The 19,622-nt window shown below is 48.2% G+C and overlaps 1 pseudogene; it reads right to left on the reverse strand.

The window, feature by feature from the left end:
- Positions 1-19,622, reverse strand: part of LOC146860724 (uncharacterized) — a 102,846-nt pseudogene that overhangs the window by 9,637 nt on the left and 73,587 nt on the right.

The raw sequence follows: 19,622 nt of genomic DNA on the forward strand, positions 1-19,622 counted from the left end.
TAGCAAATTCCCCCTCCCCCTATTCTTCTTTTGGCAGAGCTTTCTCCAAGCTATTCTTACCCCTTAAGATGCCCAAATAAAGGTATTGATTTTGCTCTGTATCTTTCTTATACCAACTGAATTGAACTCTAGGGGCATTGCATTAAATATGAATGTGAATTTTGTTAAAATGGTAATTTTAATGACATTTGCTCTCCCCATGAAGGTGAGATGTAGGCAGCTCCATGATTTTAACAATTTCCTCATTTTTTTAGTTTTAAGGTCGAGATTAACTTGAGCAGTTTCTTCGATATTTCTTAGGATTTCTATCCCCAAGTATTTGAATTTATTTTTAGATTCTATTAGAGGGGTCGTTATATTCCAGTGCATGACTTCAGTTTTTTATGGTTAATCTGGTAGCCGGAAATCCTCCCGAATTCTAATAAGCTGTTTATGCTAGCAAGAGATTCATTCAGGCTACTCGTATAGATCATTAAGTCGTCGGCATATAACGCCACTTTCAAGACCCAACCATTAAAACTAAAAAGTGTAATATCTTTGGAAGACCTTAACATGTTGGCTAAATGTTCTATATATAGGTTGAAGAGATGTGGGGAGAATGGGCAACCCTGCCTAGTGCCTCATCAAATCTGGAAACCTTTTGATACTCTACCATTTACAAGTATTTTCCCCACCGGGGCTGAGTATATATTCGCTATGACCCTTAAGAAATTCCGCCCTAGATCAAAATGAAGGATAACCTTCTGCAGGTATGTCCAGTTTATGCGGTCAACTGCTTTTGCTGCGCCGAATGTAAAAACCGCAAGGGGGACTTTTTCCTGAGTTACAATATCAATGGCTCCAATGAGTTGGTGCGTAAGCTCGTGTAACTGTCTCCCTCTCATAAAGCCCTTTTGATCTTGGTGGATTACATTTTTAGAGACAGACCCAAGCATTTGTGCCAGAATCTGGGTGAATATTTTATAATCGTTGTTGAGGAGTGATATGGGCCTGTAAGATTCACATTTTAAAGGGTCTTTCCCAGTTTTTAAAATCAGACTGATGGTTGCCTCATTCCATGTTTTTGGGATTGGAGATCCCTCTAGGTAAATAGAATTAAAAAGGTCTATTAATTTAGGGGCCAGTGATTCCTTCAAGACTAGGTAGATCTCATTAGGAATTGCATCAGGCCCAGCCACTTTTCCCCTTTTCAAGCACTTAATTACTTGCAAGACCTCCTCTACCGTGATTGCAGCGTTTAGTGATTTGCGAGAATCGAAGTCCAGCTTTGGAGGTTGTGACATCTTTAAATATGAATCTACCAGGGAAGGTGAAGGGGAGAGATCTTCATCATACAAAAGTTGAAAAAAGTCCATGAAGGCTTCTTCTATATCAGCCCTGTCTTCTACCTCTTCCTTCCCGTTAGCCTTATATATTGTCATAATATTGTTTCTGTTGGACTCAGTTTTGAGTTTCCACGCTAAGAGTTTGCCGCTGTTTTCTCCAAATTCGTAGTTCAATAGGGAACTGGCCTGTCATCTCTTCCATACCCTGTCCTCCAGATAAGAAGCTAATTTTTGTTTCATTTTTATTATATCTTCCTTTATTTTATTCTGGTCTTCCTCGTTGCGAGTGGCCTCCAACCTCACTTGTTTCCCTAATATGTCAGCCTCTAGCTGTGCTAGTTTGTTTTTTCTCTTTGTTCTTGAATGTTGCGAGGCTAATTATGGCTCCTCTGAGAACTACTTTAAATGCGTCCCAAGTTACCATCTTAGAGAGTTCCCCATCGATATTATCTATAAAGTAATTTAGCGTGATAGCACTTAACTTATCTATTACTTGATGGACCAGTAATAATGTACGGTCCAAAGTCCATCTTTTCTCTCCCTGCATGTGGTTTGTGACTAATTCAAGATGTACTAGGGAATGGTCTGAAAGATGAGCAGGCGTATGAGATACCTTAGTAACATTATTGCTTAAGGTCTTATCAATTAGAAAGAAATCAATCCTTGATGCGTGACCGTATTTGTAATTTCTATAAGTAAAATTATTAATCATGTCTCCTTTGACTCTTCAAATGTCAGTTAACCCCAGGTCATCTTTGAATCTATTCAGACATTCTCTCATTTTTGGGAGGTTTAGGGCCCTACCAGGGGGATAACTAGCCTTTTTGGGGTCTATTAAGATAATAAGATCTCCACCTAGTATAATTGGGTAAGACAAAGTTAGCAAGTTACCATAGAGGGATTGAAGGGGGCACTGGGTCATCTGTGTTAGGACCATAGTATCCAACCACCAATAAAGAGATGTCAGCCGACTTTATGTTGGCTATGGCCCACCTACCTCTTGAGTCCACACTTTCCCCCAATAATGTTAAGTTTGCTGTCTTTTTTAAAATAATTGCTACTCCTTTCATATTACAAGCTTGGTTTGTACAAACTCTCTCTCCAACCCATTTTTTGTGTTTTATAATTTTGAGCCACTCTTCTTTAATAAGATGAGTTTCTTGTAATATAATTATGACGCAATTTTTAGATTTAGATACTCAAAAATCTTTTGTCGCCTAGCCTTTGTTCTTAGCCTGTTTACATTCCATGTTACTAACTTAAGATTACTCATCTAGCTAAATGGTTTATTGCTCCGCTTTACACCTTGACCCTGGTTACTAATGATTTTGTATATTGGACTATTATTTTTTTTTATTTTTTCCCGAATGCTCCCCACCCCACACAAAAAAGTGTATGAAGTGCACAAGAGAAAGAATGATACCCCTAAAACCACCCCTACTCCTAACCTGGAGAACCCTAACTGACTTCATTTGGGCAAGTTTGGTTGCCCTATTTGAGGTCCGAAGTTGGGGGCTATTACACCTCATGGCTCTATGAATTTTCCAGTTTGCTACTTTTTACTATGTATTCTCATTTGCTCTAGGAGCGACTCTACTTCTATCGGTTCTCTGATGTTGTAAGTTTTATTGTTACACGCTATTCGTAAGAGAGCTGGAAATTTCAATTGAACAGTTACGCCTTCCGCCCTCAGGTCTTGCATGTATTTACCTAGGGCCCATTGCCTGTCGGCCGTGGCTTTAGAAATATCTGAACGGATTTTGTAGTTGAAACCATCTTTTGAGAGAGTGCCAGATTTCAGGGCCTTATTCAAGATTTGTTCCTTTAAGGAATAGGATTTAAAGTTAACAAGCACTTTTCAAGGGTTTTTCCTATCTTTATTTAGCCTAAAGGAGGCTGAGGATGTTCTTGTTCATATTGCAGAAAGCCTTGTGTTTGCAATGTAGAGTCAAATCTGCATCTGTTGCAGAGACTGAGTTAGCCTATTGTATCAAACGTGGTTGCAGTGCTTTTGGTTTGGCATACTTGCTCATTTGGCAGCCTCGAAGGTCGGTACAGTGGTCACGACAATAATTTGTTTACCCTGAGCCAGTGCTCTCTCCCTCACCACAGCAGTCTGTACTGCTGTATTTTTTCTGTGGGTGCAAAATGCATATCTGAAAGAGACACATTAGTGATAGATTCCTTACCTTAGAATATCCCCAGGCGTCAGACTGGATCCGGAAAGTTTTCGTCAGTAGTACCCCTGCGCGTCGGAAGGTGGCATCGTGCAGCTCTGCGTCTGTCGTAGGCGTCGTGATCACCGGGATGACGTCGCAGCAGCTACTTGGACACCACCCTCGAGCGCTGACGTCAGTTTGTTCTTTTTCTGCACCAGCAAGCGCAGATTCGGTGAGAGCGGTACCCCCAGTCAATTTTTGACTGAGTTTTTGGGGACTTTTTGTCTCTGTTCGCTTGAGTCTTTGACTCCTGGTGTATAGGAATGCCCAGTTTTAAGTCTTGCGAGGCTTGCCTCTGCATGATGTCGGTGACGGACCCGAGTGTCTCTACTGCCTGGGGCGCAAACACGACCCCTCGTCGTGGTCCTGAAAGTTGCTTGAGGCCCGGGAGTCAGCTCCGCGCCATTCAAGGTCCCCATCCCATGGGAGGTCGAGGGAACGGTCGCCGAGTCGCCATCATCATTTGACAAAGTCTTCGCACTCTGGGTCAGTTAAGACGAAGCAACAAGAATTCGAAGAATTGGCATCGCTCTTCGCCTACCCTGTCGCGCGACACGGTTGAGGGTGCGGGTGGTGCCACCCCCGCGGCTCTGGAAAAGCTTAGGCAGTTCCCGACAGCCTACCCGCCTTTCCTGGGTCCGTCAACTCCGGCCCAGCTGCAGGTATTCCTGTCTGCTATGGCCTGCCTTTTTGGCCCGTAGGGCCCCGACGGCATGCCTTCGGGTCTCACTGGCCCTCTTCCTTCGTCGCCGGCCCGGTCGTCGTCGACCGCTCCGGCCTCAGCGCCACAAGACCCCTGTGGATCCATGCCTGGATCACAGCCTATGCCGGTTGGCCTCATACGACCTCCATCGACACCTATGGCGACCAGGTGGGTTTTGCAGATAGTCCGAAGGGGCTACTCCCTCCCCTTCGAGATTACACCTCCAGCCATGCCACCTTCGTACCACTGCATGTCGGGGGATCACTTGGCACTTCTCCAGCAGAAAGTTGCGCCCCTTTTGGCCAAGGGGGCCATCGAGCGTGTTCCAACGCCAGAAGTAGGTTGTGGTTGTTCTTCCCACTACTTCTTGATTCCAAAGAGGGACAAGGGCCAGTGTCCTATCTTAGACCTTCGGAACGTCAATCGCTTCGAGATTCTCACACTTGCTCAGGTCTTGTCTGCCCTAGACCCGCAAGACTGGATGGTAACGTTGGACTTGCAGGACGCTTTCTTTCATATCTCCGTCCTGCCGGCCCACCGGCATTACCTGCGGTTCACGGTAGGCCATGAGCACTTTCAGTTCACAGTGCTCCCTTTTGACCTTACCAGCGCCCCTCGGGTGTTCACGAAAGTGATGGCCGTGGTTGCAGCTCATCTGCGGAGATCAGGGGTTTAAGTCCACCCCCATCTCGATGAACGGTTGTTGAAGGCGGGCTTGCCCCAGGCAGTCGTCTCCCACCTCCAGACTACGGCCGACCGCCTGCATTTGGTGGGATTCTCCATCAATGTGCCGAAGTCGCACCTGATTCCCTCCCAGAGGCTACTCTTCATCGGAGCAGGTTTGGACACGGCACAATTATGGGTTTATCCTCCCGAACAGCGAGTTTGGGACATTTGGGCTATGATTCTGATCTTTCGGCCCTTGTCCTGGGTTTCGGTCAGGCTGACCTTAAGGCTGCTGGGCCTCATGGCCTCCTACATCTTGCTGACAAATCATGCCAGATGGCATATGCGGGCTCTGCAGTGGGACCTGAAGTTCCAGTGGGCACAGCATCAGGGCAACCTGTTAGAGTACGTCCAGATCTCGGAGGGCACTGCACAACAGTTGCAGTGGTGGCTCACAAACCAGCATTGGGTCAGCTGCATATCACTCTCCCTTCCCCAACCGGAGCACACAGTGGTGACGGATGCGTCCCTCCTGGGATGGGGCGGCCACATGGGAGAGGCGGAGATCAGAGGCCTCTGGTCTCCGGCGTAGTCCAGGCTCCATTTCAACCTTCTGGAGCTCTGGGCGATCCTACTTGCACTGAAGGCATTCCTTCCCTCTGTCAAGGGGAGAGTAGTGCAGGTGTTCACAGACAACACCACTGCCATCTGGTACTGAAACTAGCAAGGTGGGGTGGAGTTGTGGACCCTATGTCAGGAGGCTCTGCGTCTCTTGACATGGCTGGAACGTCAAGGCGTTTCCTTGGTGGTTCAACACTTGGCAGGTTCTTTGAACACCAGGGCAGACCAACTCAGCTGCAGATGCATGTTAGATCATGAATGGCGTCTTCACTCGGAAGTGGCGCGGGTCTCTTTCGACAGTGGGAATAGCCTTGGTTAGATCTATTTGCCACCGAAGAGAACGTGCAATGTCAGCAGTTCTGCACGTTGGAATTTCCAAGGCAGCACTCGCTCGAAGACGCTTTTTGTCACGAGTGGAGTAGCGGTCTATTGTACGCCTTTCCACCTATACCACTTCTACCCAGAGTGCTGAAGAAGATCAGGCACGACCAGGCCCAAGTCATTCTTGTGGCCCTGGACTGGGCTCAAAGAGTTTGGTGTCCCGAGTTACTCAGTATGAGCGTGGATCCCCCGATCCGTCTGCCTCTTTGGAAGGATCTTCTGTTGCAGCAGCAGAGAACGGTCCTCCACCTGAACCTGTCCAGCCTCCACCTCCTTGCGTGGAATTTAAGCGGCGACAGTTTATTCCATTTGACTTGCCTCCTGAAGTCTGTGATATCATTCTGGCAGCCAGGCGTTCCTCCACTAAATCGGTACACGACTGCAGGTGGAACAAATGTGTGGCATGGTGCACAGCAAAGGCTGTGGATCCCCTTTCTGCCCCTCTTTCAGAAGTCCTTTTGTTCCTTCTGTCTTTGGCCCGGCAGGGCTCTGCTCTGGACACTATTAAAGGCTACCTTTCTGCAATCTCTTAATACAACATCAACGATGAGGGCTTAGCACTTGTGCACTAGTAACGTTATAAATTATTGTAGTGGTTTGGTGTTGATGCTCTACTCTCAGCGGTCCACCGCTTCAGGCCACTATTTCAAATGACAATTCAAGTGAAAGGAGCGTCTTAGTATCACAAGCTATATCAATCCATAATTCCTAAATGTCCAAAGAACGATCAGCAGGCCAGGTTCCAAATATAAAGAATTTTTTTTTCTCACTTTAATTCCAGTAATTTCAACAAAACATTTTCATGTTCACTATACAACGATCTTGACAGCCTACTATTGTGACTTCTGCCACGCTGTCGAGCATTGTCACTGTTCACTCCCTGCTCAGAAGTAGTGTCCTCAATATCCATGGCATGCCTGACCGTAAGTCCAGCTACCTTCTTTTTGAATTGAGGTTTTGTTGTTTTAGGTTTATCTTCCCATTTAATGATTTAGTCACATGAGCTTTGTGAGTCCTTCGGTTTCACGTGCTCCTCCGATCTGCGCTCTGACCGTCGTCCTCTCTCAGAACATTTATCAGATAACTGCTGAAAGGAACAAGACTAACGTGTATCAGTATCCTGACACATGTCAGGTGGTCTAATATCACGGTTACACAGATTGTAGCGTTTCTAAGAGGCTTCCTGAGGGGGAGACCCACCCAGTGATTTAGTTATGTCTTTGTTTTTCTTATTATCCCACTTCTTCTTTGTGGAAGATTTAGATGCTTCAGCAGAGTTCTACTTTTCAGCATTACTTCCAAAGTATCTACCCAGCGTAGCATAGGTTTCTCCGATAATTTTAGGTAATTTGTGTTCTGTTGTCCAGGAGCATAGGCATTGGCATATAGCCAATGCTGCTAACCCCCCCACTCCCCTGGTACGTAACATATTGCCGGATACGCAGCAAATTTGCCCATCAGTTTCATCTCCAAATCCAGGCCAGGTGCTGTCCTGTGCTCATTTTGAATCTGTTTAAGCACTTCTGGCAAAACAGCTAATGAAGGGGTACTGTGTGTTCTGGTATACAATGCAGCAAAGACTGTATCCCACATGGTGCAGTCTTCCACAGGGGGAGCCATCTCATTGGGCAAGCAAATGTGATAATATTCTGTGTTTTTATTGCGGGCCAGTCAGAGAAAACACTGCTTTAAGCTGACTTGTTTTTCGTTCAATCCAGAACAGAATCTGCTCCTGTCTGGTGGGAACCTTACCTGTTACTGCATTTAGTATTTGTGGGCTGATGCCCGGTGTAGCCAATTGTAGTTGTGCAACTTAAGCAATCCGCACAGGGTTCAGTGCCAATGTTCATATAACTAATTGTCACACATCTGTATATTGTTACTAAGTGCAATTGTGCTGCTGACAAATTATCAACATTAGAATGTGCCATGTAGTCAGCTAAGACTGGCCATGTTGCTCCCTCATAACTGAGGGGACCTAGTCGAACATCTTCTGTTGTGTGTGGTAGCGTGCCATCAAATCAATTTCTGTGTTCTTGGTATGAAAAAAGTATATTTATTTTTTCATGTGGTTTGTATTTATTTGGAACTTCGTCTTGTTTGTATTTGTGAAACAGCCCTGCTGTGTTGTCTGCTGCCAGGAATGTAACCCATGAACAGAACACCTCTGTCCAATATGCTTGTGAGCCTCAACCGCGAAAGTAACATCTCCACCCGTAAGTGTGAGACCATGTTGTAATACTTTCTGAGTAAACTGCATGTCTGCAGTTCTCAGCAATGTTGAGTGTCAGTGTTGTTGTCTCCTGACATAATGGATTACAGAGAGGGTAACACAATTGGAATTAATCCTGTTGAAGTCTTTAAGCTTAAACAACCTGCAGCCAAAATATCGTTTTATGCACTGGCACCTTAAAGGCAGACTTGTTAGCTTTGTTGTGATTGCTCGAGTCATGCTTTTTCGAGAGAAAAGAGCTGGGGTGGCTGGATTCTTTTGTGCTTTTCCGCACTTGGACATGTTGCATGATTCTATATTAGACTGTAGATGGCGCTGCAGCACCGTTAGCGGCCGAATCCTAATTTAGCCCGCACACAACTAAAGCAGCAGCTCACTTTCTGCTTGTAACTCTGGCATGGTAGTGTTTTTTTAACAGAACGCCTGGACTATGAAGGCCTCTAACGCTGGAATGTGGATGTTATGCTCACTTGCACGAATTACCGTTCTTTATTCTCTTAGAGGCTAGAAATGAGTACAGTTCTGTGACGCATGCTCATTAACCTAATAACTCCCATATCTCCCGCTCGGAAAGGGTACAAGCAATATCTAAGGCCAGCCTCCACTACACCAGCAGTGCCCCCCCCCCCCCCCCCCCCCCCAACTCTTTATTCCACGGATTATCCCACTGTGTAGGCAAGTAGGCAACTGGTTTACTGATAAATCAGGGATTTCGACCGCCTGCAGGGTCTCTGAAGGGAGGATATACCCGGACCACGGACAGACGGGTACCAGAGCGGTGATCCTCAGAGGGCGCGAGGCTTGGGGCACAGTCAGTTACATTAAAAACTGGCGCCTCTCAAAGGGCCATAAATCAAAAATTATCAGCCACTACTATACATACCAACATTTTAGAGCAGGCTAGTGTGTTTGATGTATTCCCTATTGACTTAGATTGAAGCAGAGGTGATGGTCGGAATCGGGTCTATTGATATGCAAGGTAACAGACAATCAGCATTTCATTTTTGTCAGTTTAATAACAAAGCGCAAACAAAAACTGCGTTTTTGTATACGCTATGTAAGACTGACATAAATTAAAAGTCGAAGCATGTCTCCCCCTCCAAGAATTAAGGGCAACGTGTTCTGACTCAGGATACCCACTGTACACCCACCATTATTTGGCGGAATGGATATGGCTCATTTGCTACCCTTCGTGTGATACTTGGATTTTTCACAACCTCCGTGACTTCACTGATGTAGCATTGACACCAGCACCCCTGTATATCTGTGTAGCCCAAAAGTGCGAGGCAGGTTATGTAGGCCATGGAGCTAGTGAGACTGCCGACCCCTCTGCTAGTGAGACTGCCCCGGCCCCTCTGCTAGTGAGACTGATGACTCCTCTGCTCGTGAAGAATCATACATAGCAGAATTGTTGGCAGGACTTATTTAGGTCCTATTTAAAACATCTGTGCAACATACCTTATAAAACACATCTGCATAGAGCTTATAAAAGAATGCAGTGCCCTTGTGCTGGACATGTAAACAAGAGAGCCCTTTTCGTCCAGACCACAAAGGCCCAAAGTGCATAAGAATAAACCCCGGGCCGCCCAATAGTTTCTGGTTGCGGCTCAATTTTAGAGCCACTTGGACAATACGTCGATTTCTTTTCATCAAGGACTTTGTCCCTCACACTGAGTGTTACATTCGCGACAGCATGGCCATGATTAACATCATAGAAAACCACCCTTTCAATCCCATTATGGACACTTTGTGTACTTTGGACGTGGAGTCCTTGTACACAAATATCCCCCAAATTGACTCCTTACTAGTGATGGAGACCATTCTCAACAACCGTCCACGCCCCCATGCTGACCCCCCAGTCTTCATACTTCAGCTTTTAGAGATCTGCCACACCAGTAATTTTTTCCTATTCGATGAGCTGTATTATCAACTGGTGAAGGGCACATCAATGGGGGCTGTTTTTGCCCCGACGTAGCGATACTGTATATGGATTCCCTTGAGGAAAAAACGCCTCTTGTCACCTTTTAATCCATTCCACGATGGTATTATTAAGGGGAAGAGATACATAGATGATATTTTCATAATTTGGCAAGATACAGAAACGACCCTGCATTTATTTCTCCACTGGCTTAATAACAATTGCGAGGGCCTCAATTTTACATTGACACACAACAAAGCTTCCATTCCTTGATCTCAATGTCCTTCATAAAGACTGGGTACTAATTACCAGTTTTTTCCGCAAACCTACCAAGCGCAATACATTATTAAGATACAACAGCCACCATCCCCGTGCCCACAGAGACTCTTTACCCTACTCTCAGTTCCTCCGGATTAGGAGGAATTGTTCACTCAAAGAAGATTATTTCCATGAGGCTAAGGTGCTGAGTAACAAACTGACAAGCAGAGGGTATCCACGTAGGCTAGTCTGTAATGCAATGAAAATTGCCTGGTACTATCCTCGAGACGTACTCCTTGAACCAAGAGCAAAACCCTCCAAAAATCGCTTAGTTTGCGTCACAACCTTTTCCCCGGTTTCTAACATTATATGCAAAACCATTATTAAGAATTGGGGGGGGTCTTGAATGCTGGTACACTTAATCTTGAACGTCCGATGTTTGCTTTCAATAAAAATAAAAATATTAAAGACCATCTCATACGTGCAGCCTTACCCAATACCAAGCCCTCAAGCACCCTCAATGAACACCGGGGCCTTGCACCTCTTATTGGGCACGCTAAATGTGGAAACTGCATTGTATGTGACCTTACCATTGAATGTAAAGCATTTGTTTTTGAAAATTCAAAAATCGAACTAAGATCGTTCTCCAATTGCAACACATGCAATGTTGTTTATGCTATTTTATGTCCATGTAACAAAATCTATATTGGGCAAACTACTCAAAAGTTACGCATCAGGATCTGTCAACACCACAGCAGAGTATGCTGCAAGACACAGCATGTCCCCCACCTTGTCGAACATTTTCAGGAAACCGGGCATACTGAGAATGACATATGCTGGACTATTAAAAGTATGGTTAAGCCACCCCCGAGAGGTGGGTACATCGCCAAACTACTCAATAAGGAAGATTTAAAATGGATCCTAAAGACTAACCGCATACACACAGGTCTGTAATGTAATTGTGGTTTGTATGTATAACGCCTGTAACCTTTCATGCAAGTATGACTATCTTTACACCAACGTATATATAGCACTGTGGCCGTGCCTTCCTATTGCTTTTATGTTATTGGTTCTCCACCCTTTTCTGCTGTACGTCTCTATATAAAGCCGCATTTTATGAATTTATCTTGAGGCTTAGGCCTCCCTCTACCTTCCCAAATCTCTATGTATTCTTTTTTCTTAATCTCTTGATATCATTCTTTTCTTTCCCTCTTCTTTTTTCTATTTCCTTATCTCGTTATCTTTCTAATGCTCTCGCTATTAGAGTGGTTTTCAACACTCTATTACTTTGCCAACTTTCTTACCTGCTTAAGATGGCCGCCACCCTTTTTATCCTCCCCAGTCCCTCTTCCATCCATAATTAGAGACCACGTGACTATTTCTGTCCAATCACGTAACACCACCCGCCCTAAAACCCAGCCAGCTAAGGACTCATTATCCCGCATCCTGGAAGCCGGCACACATTGCCTGCCACCTAGGAACCCGGATCAAGGTAAGCACTCTCTCCTCACCTGCGATCTACTGCAACACTTGAAGATACCACCATTCTTGAAGCTTGACCCCTTGCTTTCCTTACAGAAAACCCTCTGTCTGGACTCAGGAGCACGTGGCTGCGGCTCCCTCCCCCATTCTGGAAATATACGCCACCGAGCATTACCCTTCCCATCAATGGATGGGTAAGCAATCCTTTCCTTCATTTATTGCTTTTCAGGTGATTGCTCAACACACTCCTTATTTTTCCCTTGATATATTTAACCTTGTTGCACAGGTCATTATTAGTTAACACTGCACCATCGCCTTTGATGCCCTAAGCGGTCCGGTTTCCCCCAATACATCTCCAATTTATTTTACCTGGTAAGCACCTGTCCGTTCATCCTGCGGCATCCAAGCCAATTTACCCCCTTTTCCTACAGTTCTTCTATTTTTCCTTCTTTAGGTCTTGCTGTTCGCCATCAGCTTTACATCTACCACTATCCACACGGGATTTGCCAACGCGTATGTGTCTCTCTAATGTGTCTATTCACGACCAAGCTTACTGAATGCGTGCGCGCTTATTCTTTCCAGCTGACATCGTAGTTGTCAAGCGCAGAATGGTACTACATTTTTCCTTCCTTCCTTGATTTTTACCTCTACTCGCACTGCCTCCTTCATCCTTGATCATTAAGGAAAATGCTTGGTTGTAATCTGCACGTAGTGCTCCTAAACCTTGATACCTGAAAATGACTAGCCTGTAATTCATTTTAATGTGTGTACCTGAATTGGTGCTCTCTTTTAATTAGTATTTCCTCCCCCCCCCCCTCTCTTTTTTTCTCCCCATTGTATCTCAGTTATTACAGGCAATTGTACACAGGCATGTTTATTTTAAATGTCCTGATGATGATCCATCTATTGTTTATATGGATCGAAACGCCGTCAACACTCTACACACCTTATCCACTGCTCTAATTTGCCATTTAATGGGTAAAGGTGTTTCCTTGCGATTTGTTTGTTACATTGAAAGATTGTGTGTTTAACAAACCTACAGCCTTGCCTGAGCCTTCTGTGTTTCCCATTGTTTGTCCCTCCTGGTCTATTAGGATGCAGGCTTGTGTCTCACTTACAAAAATTGTTTCTGTATTGCTCCTATTTGATTAAAAAATATTAAATATCAGACCTCTCTCCAGCTGGACAAGTTCTACAAATACAGTACTGACTGGGTCTCTATTCATTCTCCCGTTCCTATTGTTTCTCTAGGGACCACTTGTTAGACCTGTCAGCCCTTTGGGTGGTCCCTCCTCATCATTATTTATTTTGTCCCACTTTTGCCTCAAACCCTGTTTGAATTTTTCCTTTTTGGGAACCACCAGACTTTTTAGTGTTGCTGCAGATTCAGGGAGCCATTTTAGCTACCCCTGAAACTTCTGTCTGAGGGCCTGGAGCACAAAATGGTGGCCACCTGTGACATCACCAGCATCCACTGGAACCTACCAGCACCTTCCAGAACATTCCAGAACCCTGTGACAGTTGGAGGCGGTGTAGAATGTTGGGGAGTTAAGAGAGAGAGAGTTGGCAGTTGGAGCTGGCAGTTGGCACCTGACTGGTGAAGAGTGAGCAGCAGAAACTTGAAGGAGGAAGGAGTGAGGCAGCAGGGGTGGAAACTTGTGCCTGGAGTGGGGTCCATAAACCCACCCTTGATACTAGTCCCTACTGACTGAGCCCAGCCTGGAGCCCTGTGTGGGAAGAAGCAAGAAAACCCATCCTAAGGACCTGGACAGCAGGAACAGGCCTTGGAAACAGAGAACAGCAAAATCCTGACCTGGAAACTGGTTTTCCTGGAGTCCGACGTCGAGTAGCCTGAGACCGGGAGCCCGAGGTGGAGAAGCGGCGCCGACTGGAAAGCGGACGTCGTACCCGGAGCCGCCAGAGGTCGAGAGAGGGCACCGTCAGAGGTCGTGAGGAATACCAGAGGTCGAGGAGGAAGTCACCCGAGGTCGAGTGAGCGGCGTCATCGGAGGAGTGAAGTCCGCCCTCCGGAGTCGCCGGAGACCGAGGTGAAGCGTGCCGGAGGTCGGGAGTGGAGATCGCACTCCGGAGTCGCCGGAATCTGAGAGAATCGTGCCGGAGGTCGGGAGTGGAGGTCGCACTCCGGTGTCGCCGGAAACCTAAGGAGAGGAGCACCGGAGGTCGGGAGTGAGGATCGCACTCCGGAGCCGCCGGAAGTCGACATCGAGTTAAGGCCGGCCGACGTCATCGAATCCGAGGTCGCCATCGGACCGGAGCCGCCCGAAGTCGACATCGAGTAAAGACTGCCCGACGCCATCGAATCGGAGGTCGAGATCGAGCCGAGGCCGCCGACATCGATCCGGAACCGCCTACCGGCGTCGTCAGGAACTGACATTGTGCCGAGGCCGCCGACATCGAACCGGAACCGCCTCACGGCGTCGACACGACTCCACCGGTGTCGGAGCATCAGAAAAAGGGCAGTAAGTGGAGTAGAGGGCGCCGAAGGCCCTGTGGAGACCTGAGAGACTGCTCTAAGGGGCTAGGGAGGTGCTGGAACCAACCTGACTGTGCCAGGGGTGAGCTGGGACTAATCTAGAGAGGTTGTGTGGAGAGAGAGAGCCAGGTCTCTGGTATTCCCCCCCTTGATCTACCTCAGTTTAGGCCTCAGCCTTGTCCAAGCCAGGGAGTAGACACCCTCAAGCCTTCCACATCCCCACAAGCTGTGCCTGGGCCAAATCAGCCCTTAGGAATTCAAATGTGATCTGATTCTATGAGTGTCACTGTCAGCTTTTAAGTATTTATTAGGGGCACTGTATTTATTGTATTTAACCTATTTATTGATTCACTGTATTTATTGATGCACAATATTTATTGGTTTACAGTATTTATTGCCTCAGAATATTTAATTGCCTGTATGTATTGCACTTATATTTATGCCTTCTTTATTTATGATCACCCCTATTTATTGAATCATTAAGCCAGTATTTATTTGACCTGCACTATTTAAAGTTTGTATATTGTGATTGTTATTTATTTATCCAATCAGCAACTAAGAGAAAAAGAAGATAAAGAAAGATATTTTCATAATTTTTACGGTGTAGAGTCGTTTTTGGAACGGATGCACGCATGGTTATTGTTTGGGTATGTCGTATGCTTAGCACGGAGCCTGATTCCTGACCACTCGAGCCAAGCTACCACAGTGTGTCCGGAAGACCACCACCACCCTTCCAGTGTGGGTGTGGTTTTCCAACATTAATTGGTGTTCAGTGGTGGGATAGAGCTGTGCCTACGTATACTCAACAATAACTGTGGGTAGTCCATAGGCCTACACCGGGAGTTTTCTCAAAGCGGCCTTCCTAATTGTGGGTTTTTGTTTTTTCCAAATTTACTCTGGTGGTGGGAGGAGGTATTATATAAGGTACCCCCCTGCATAGTTACTGCACAAAACCTGTCCTCTAACCTGAGTGGGCGAGATGGAGTTTGTACTAGAAAATCTAGAAACGTACACTGTGGCCCAACTCAGGGAGTTTTGCCAGCGGGAGGGGGTGTACTGTCCCCCAGGAGCAAAGAAGGGTGCACTCCAAACCAGCTTAAGGGCTTGGGGGGAGGCACGACGGGAAAGCAAGGCTGAGGAGGAAGACAGGGATGGAGAGCCTGACACCGAGGGGGCTGAGATGTACCAACCTGAGGTGGGGAACCTGTCAGCGGGGCCCAGAACCATTTCCAGGAAGGGCAGCAGTGCCTCTAGCGGTGGCTTGTCTGAAGTGGAGTTAACAGACCGGAGGGAGAAAAGACAGCTCACATGGGACTTAGCAAGGCTGGAGAAGGAGAAGGAGGAGCAGAGGATGGCCCATGAATTACGACTGAAAGAAATAGATCTTCAGATCCTGAGAATCGGGGCACAACCTGTTCCTAATGGTGGCAGCCAAACCCAAGAGATCACCAGGGAACCTAAACCCTACCTGCCAAAGGACATAGTAGCTAGCTATGGGGTTGGTGACGACATCGCCAAGTGGCTAGCGGCCTATGAGGTCTCGTTGAGGGCCCATGGGGTTCCAGAGAAGTACTGGGGAGGGGGATTGTACAAGTACATGCCTCCAGCTGGTAGGGATGCTTTATTGGCCCTCGAAGAGGATGAGCAGACCCACTACCCCACCATGAAACTGGCGCTCATAAGGAAGTTTGGACTAACACCCGAAAAGTACAGACAGAAGTTCAGGGGTAGTCACAAACTGAGCACACAGAATTGGGTGGACTTCCTGGACTATGCAAAGAAGGCACTGGAAGGTTGGATTCAGGGCAGTGAAGTGAGGAACTACGAGGGGTTGTTTGACCTAGTACTGAAGGAACACCTGCTCGAGAAATGTTTCCCTGAACTGCGGCAACACCTGGTGGATAGCAAGCTGACCAGTCCCCGGAAGCTTGCTGAGGAGGCGGACATTTGGGCTAGTACCCGGGTGTCCACAAGGGGGACTGGAGGGGATACTCAAAAGGCCGGACAGGGCGCCCCCCAGAAGAACGAGGGAGGGGAAAAGAAGGAGTTCTCCAAAGGCCCCCAAAATAACTTCCAAGGGAAGGGAACAGGATTCACCCCTAGGGCTAACCCATCCAGAAACCCTAATCCTGGCCAGAGTCAGCAGCCAAGGGTTGTCCATTGCTATGAGTGCGGTGGCGTTGGACACTATAAAGGAGATCCGAAGTGCTTGAAACGACCACCCCCTCCCACTGGAGGAAAGACCCCCGGAGTAGCTAGTGTAGTGCTCGGGGAGGAGATGCCCTTAACTAAGGGAAGGGAGTGGGCGGGTGTCACTTTAGTGTCCCTGGGAGAACGGGAGATGGTTCCTAAGATCCAGGTGCCCGCAAATACCGCAAAGTATGGGCAGTGGGTCACCATCAACGGCCAAAGAGGGGAGGCTCTGAGAGACACAGGAGCCAGTATGACTATGGTGCGTAGTCAACTGGTGTCTCCAGAGCAGGTAATTCCCAATGTACTCCACCCAGCCGCGATGGCTGACGGCAGAACAGGCCACTATCCAGTGGCTGAGGTTCCCTTTGAATGGGGGGGGGGGGGTTGCAGGTTCACTTCGAGTTGCCGTAAGCCCTGCCGTGCCAGTCGATTGTCTGCTGGGGAATGACATGGAGCACAACGCTTGGAAGGAGGTGGAATACCGGACTCACACGGAGATGCTGGGTACACCTGATTGGGCCTGTGTTAGCACAAGGTCCGCGACTACCCGAAGAGGGAGTTCATTTCGGCTGGAGCCTGGAACAAAGGCCCAGCCAGCTGCCAGTCAAGGGAAGAACCGAGGACAGGAGGAGCCTGCCTCGGCGTCCCCACCCCGTAGGACGGATAGGCCACCGGAGGTGGTGGACCAGGAGTCTGCGGTGGGGGACGTTACCAACCTGGAGGACCTACCCATCCCGGCCGAGTGGCACGTGGAGGGAGGCCCGTCCAGGGAGGAATTCTGCCAGGGCCAGAGGGAGTGCCCTACCCTTGAGGGGCTGAGGCGACAGGCCGAAGCCCAGGCAGCAGGGAACGTTGAAGGGAACTACAGTGTTTACTGGGAGGATGGCCTCCTCTACAGTGAACCCAAGGCACCCCTACATGGATCGTCACGAGCCTTGGTAGTCCCTCAACGTTATCGAGCCTTCCTTCTGGAGTTGGCTCACGAGATACCATTGGCAGGACACCTGGGGCAAGACAAGACCTTCGCCCGTCTTGTCCCACACTTTTATTGGCCTCAGATGAAAGTGTCGTCCGATACCTACTGCCGGACATGTGTGTCTTGCCAAGCCAGTGGGAAAACAGGGGTGAAGCTGAAAGCTCCCCTGGAACCACTTCCTGTCGTTAGCACCCCCTTTGAAAGGGTGGGCATCGACATTGTGGGTCCGTTAGATCCGCCAACGTCAGCTGGTCACAGGTTTATCCTGGTTCTGGTGGATCATGCCACACGGTACCCAGAGGCAATACCTCTGAGGACCATAACAGCACCTGTTGTGGCTAGGGCCCTGATGGGAATCTTTACCCGAGTGGGTTTTCCCAAGGAAGTTGTGTCCGACAGGGGGACCAACTTCATGTCAGCGTATATGCGGGCAATGTGGAAGGAGTGTGGAGTGACATACCGGTTCACCACTCCTTACCACCCCCAGACAAATGGTCTGGTGGAGAGGTTTAACAAAAACTTGAAGGGCATGATCAGAAGTCTGCCTGAAAGCCTGCGGAGGAAATGGGACGTCCTCCTACCCTGTTTACTTTGTTCCTACAGGGAAGTGCCACAGAAGGGAGTGGGCTTCAGCCCCTTCGAGCTTCTGTATGGGCACCCTGTACGTGGACCTCTCAACCTGGTGAGAGACGGATGGGAAAGAACTCCCAGAAAGCTTCCCCAGGATGTGGTGAGCTACATGCTGGCCTTCCGGAGCCAAATGGCTAAGTTGTGGAAGCAAGCTTCTGACAACTTGGAAGCCAGCCAAGCAGTGATGAAGGCGTGGTATGACCACAATGCTCACCCGGTGGAGTTGGAGCCTGGCCAGAAGGTGTGGGTGATCGAACCGGGAGAGCTTAGTGCCCTCCAGGATCGCTGGTCAGGACCCTTTGAGGTGTTGGAGAAGAAGGGTAAGGCTACCTACTTGTTGGACCTGAAGACCCCTCGTCAGCCCCTGCGGGTGCTGCATGCCAACCGCCTCAAACCCCACCACGAGAGGCCCGAAGTCATCTTGATGATGGTGACTGACGGAGGAGAGGACGTGGAAAGCGAGCCTCTCCCTGATCTGTTTGCGTCTCAAGAGAAGGATGGGTCGGTGGAGGGAGTGATTCTCTCCCCATCTCTAACTCCTGAACAGCAGGAGGACTGTCGCCAGGTCTTGGGGCAGTACTCCTCGTTGTTCTCCCTTGTCCCGGGTAGGACTCACCTGTGCGTCCATGACGTGGACACAGGAGACAGCCCACCTGTGAAGTCCAAGATCTACCGGATGTCAGACAAGGTGAAGGCCAGCATTCATAGTGAAGTCACTAAGATGCTGGAGCTAGGAGTGATCGAACCTTCTAGCAGCCCCTGGTCCAGTCCGGTGGTGTTAGTACCAAAAGCTGCACCACCGGGTGCCCAACCAGAACTGAGGTTCTGTGTGGACTATCGGGGACTGAATTCAGTGACCAAAACTGATGCTCATCTGATCCCTAGGGCGGATGAATTGATTGACCGGCTGGGAGCTGCCCAATATCTAAGTACCTTTGACCTTACTTCTGGGTACTGGCAGATCTCTTTGACTGATGGAGCAAGGGAAAGGTCAGCCTTCTCCACGCCCAATGGCCACTACCAGTTCTGTGTGATGCCCTTTGGGCTCAAGAACGCACCTGCCACGTTTCAGCGCCTGGTAAACCAGATCCTCACCGGAATGGAGAGTTTCTCTGCTGCTTATCTGGATGACATAGCCGTCTTCAGTAACAGCTGGGAGGATCACTTGCGTCACCTGCAATCTGTTCTCCAGGCCCTGAGACAAGCTGGATTGACGATCAAGGCCAGCAAGTGCCAGATCGGGCAGGGGTCGGTAGTGTACCTTGGACACTTGGTGGGTAGGGGAGCGGTGCAACCCCTCCAGGCGAAGATCGAGGCCATCATGGCCTGGGAACCCCCCAAGACACAGACTGAGGTCCGAGCATTTTTGGGCCTCACGGGATACTACCGCCGCTTCGTGAAGGGGTACGGTACCATCGTAGCCCCCCTCACGGAGCTCACGTCCAAGAAACAACCTCGACGGGTAGTCTGGACGGAGGCTTGTCAGCAAGCCTTTGAGAGATTGAAGAAAGCCATGTGCGAGG

Source organism: Triturus cristatus, chromosome 3_1 (assembly GCF_964204655.1).
Source record: "Triturus cristatus chromosome 3_1, aTriCri1.1, whole genome shotgun sequence".
In the NCBI taxonomy this organism is placed as follows: Eukaryota; Metazoa; Chordata; class Amphibia; order Caudata; family Salamandridae; genus Triturus; species Triturus cristatus.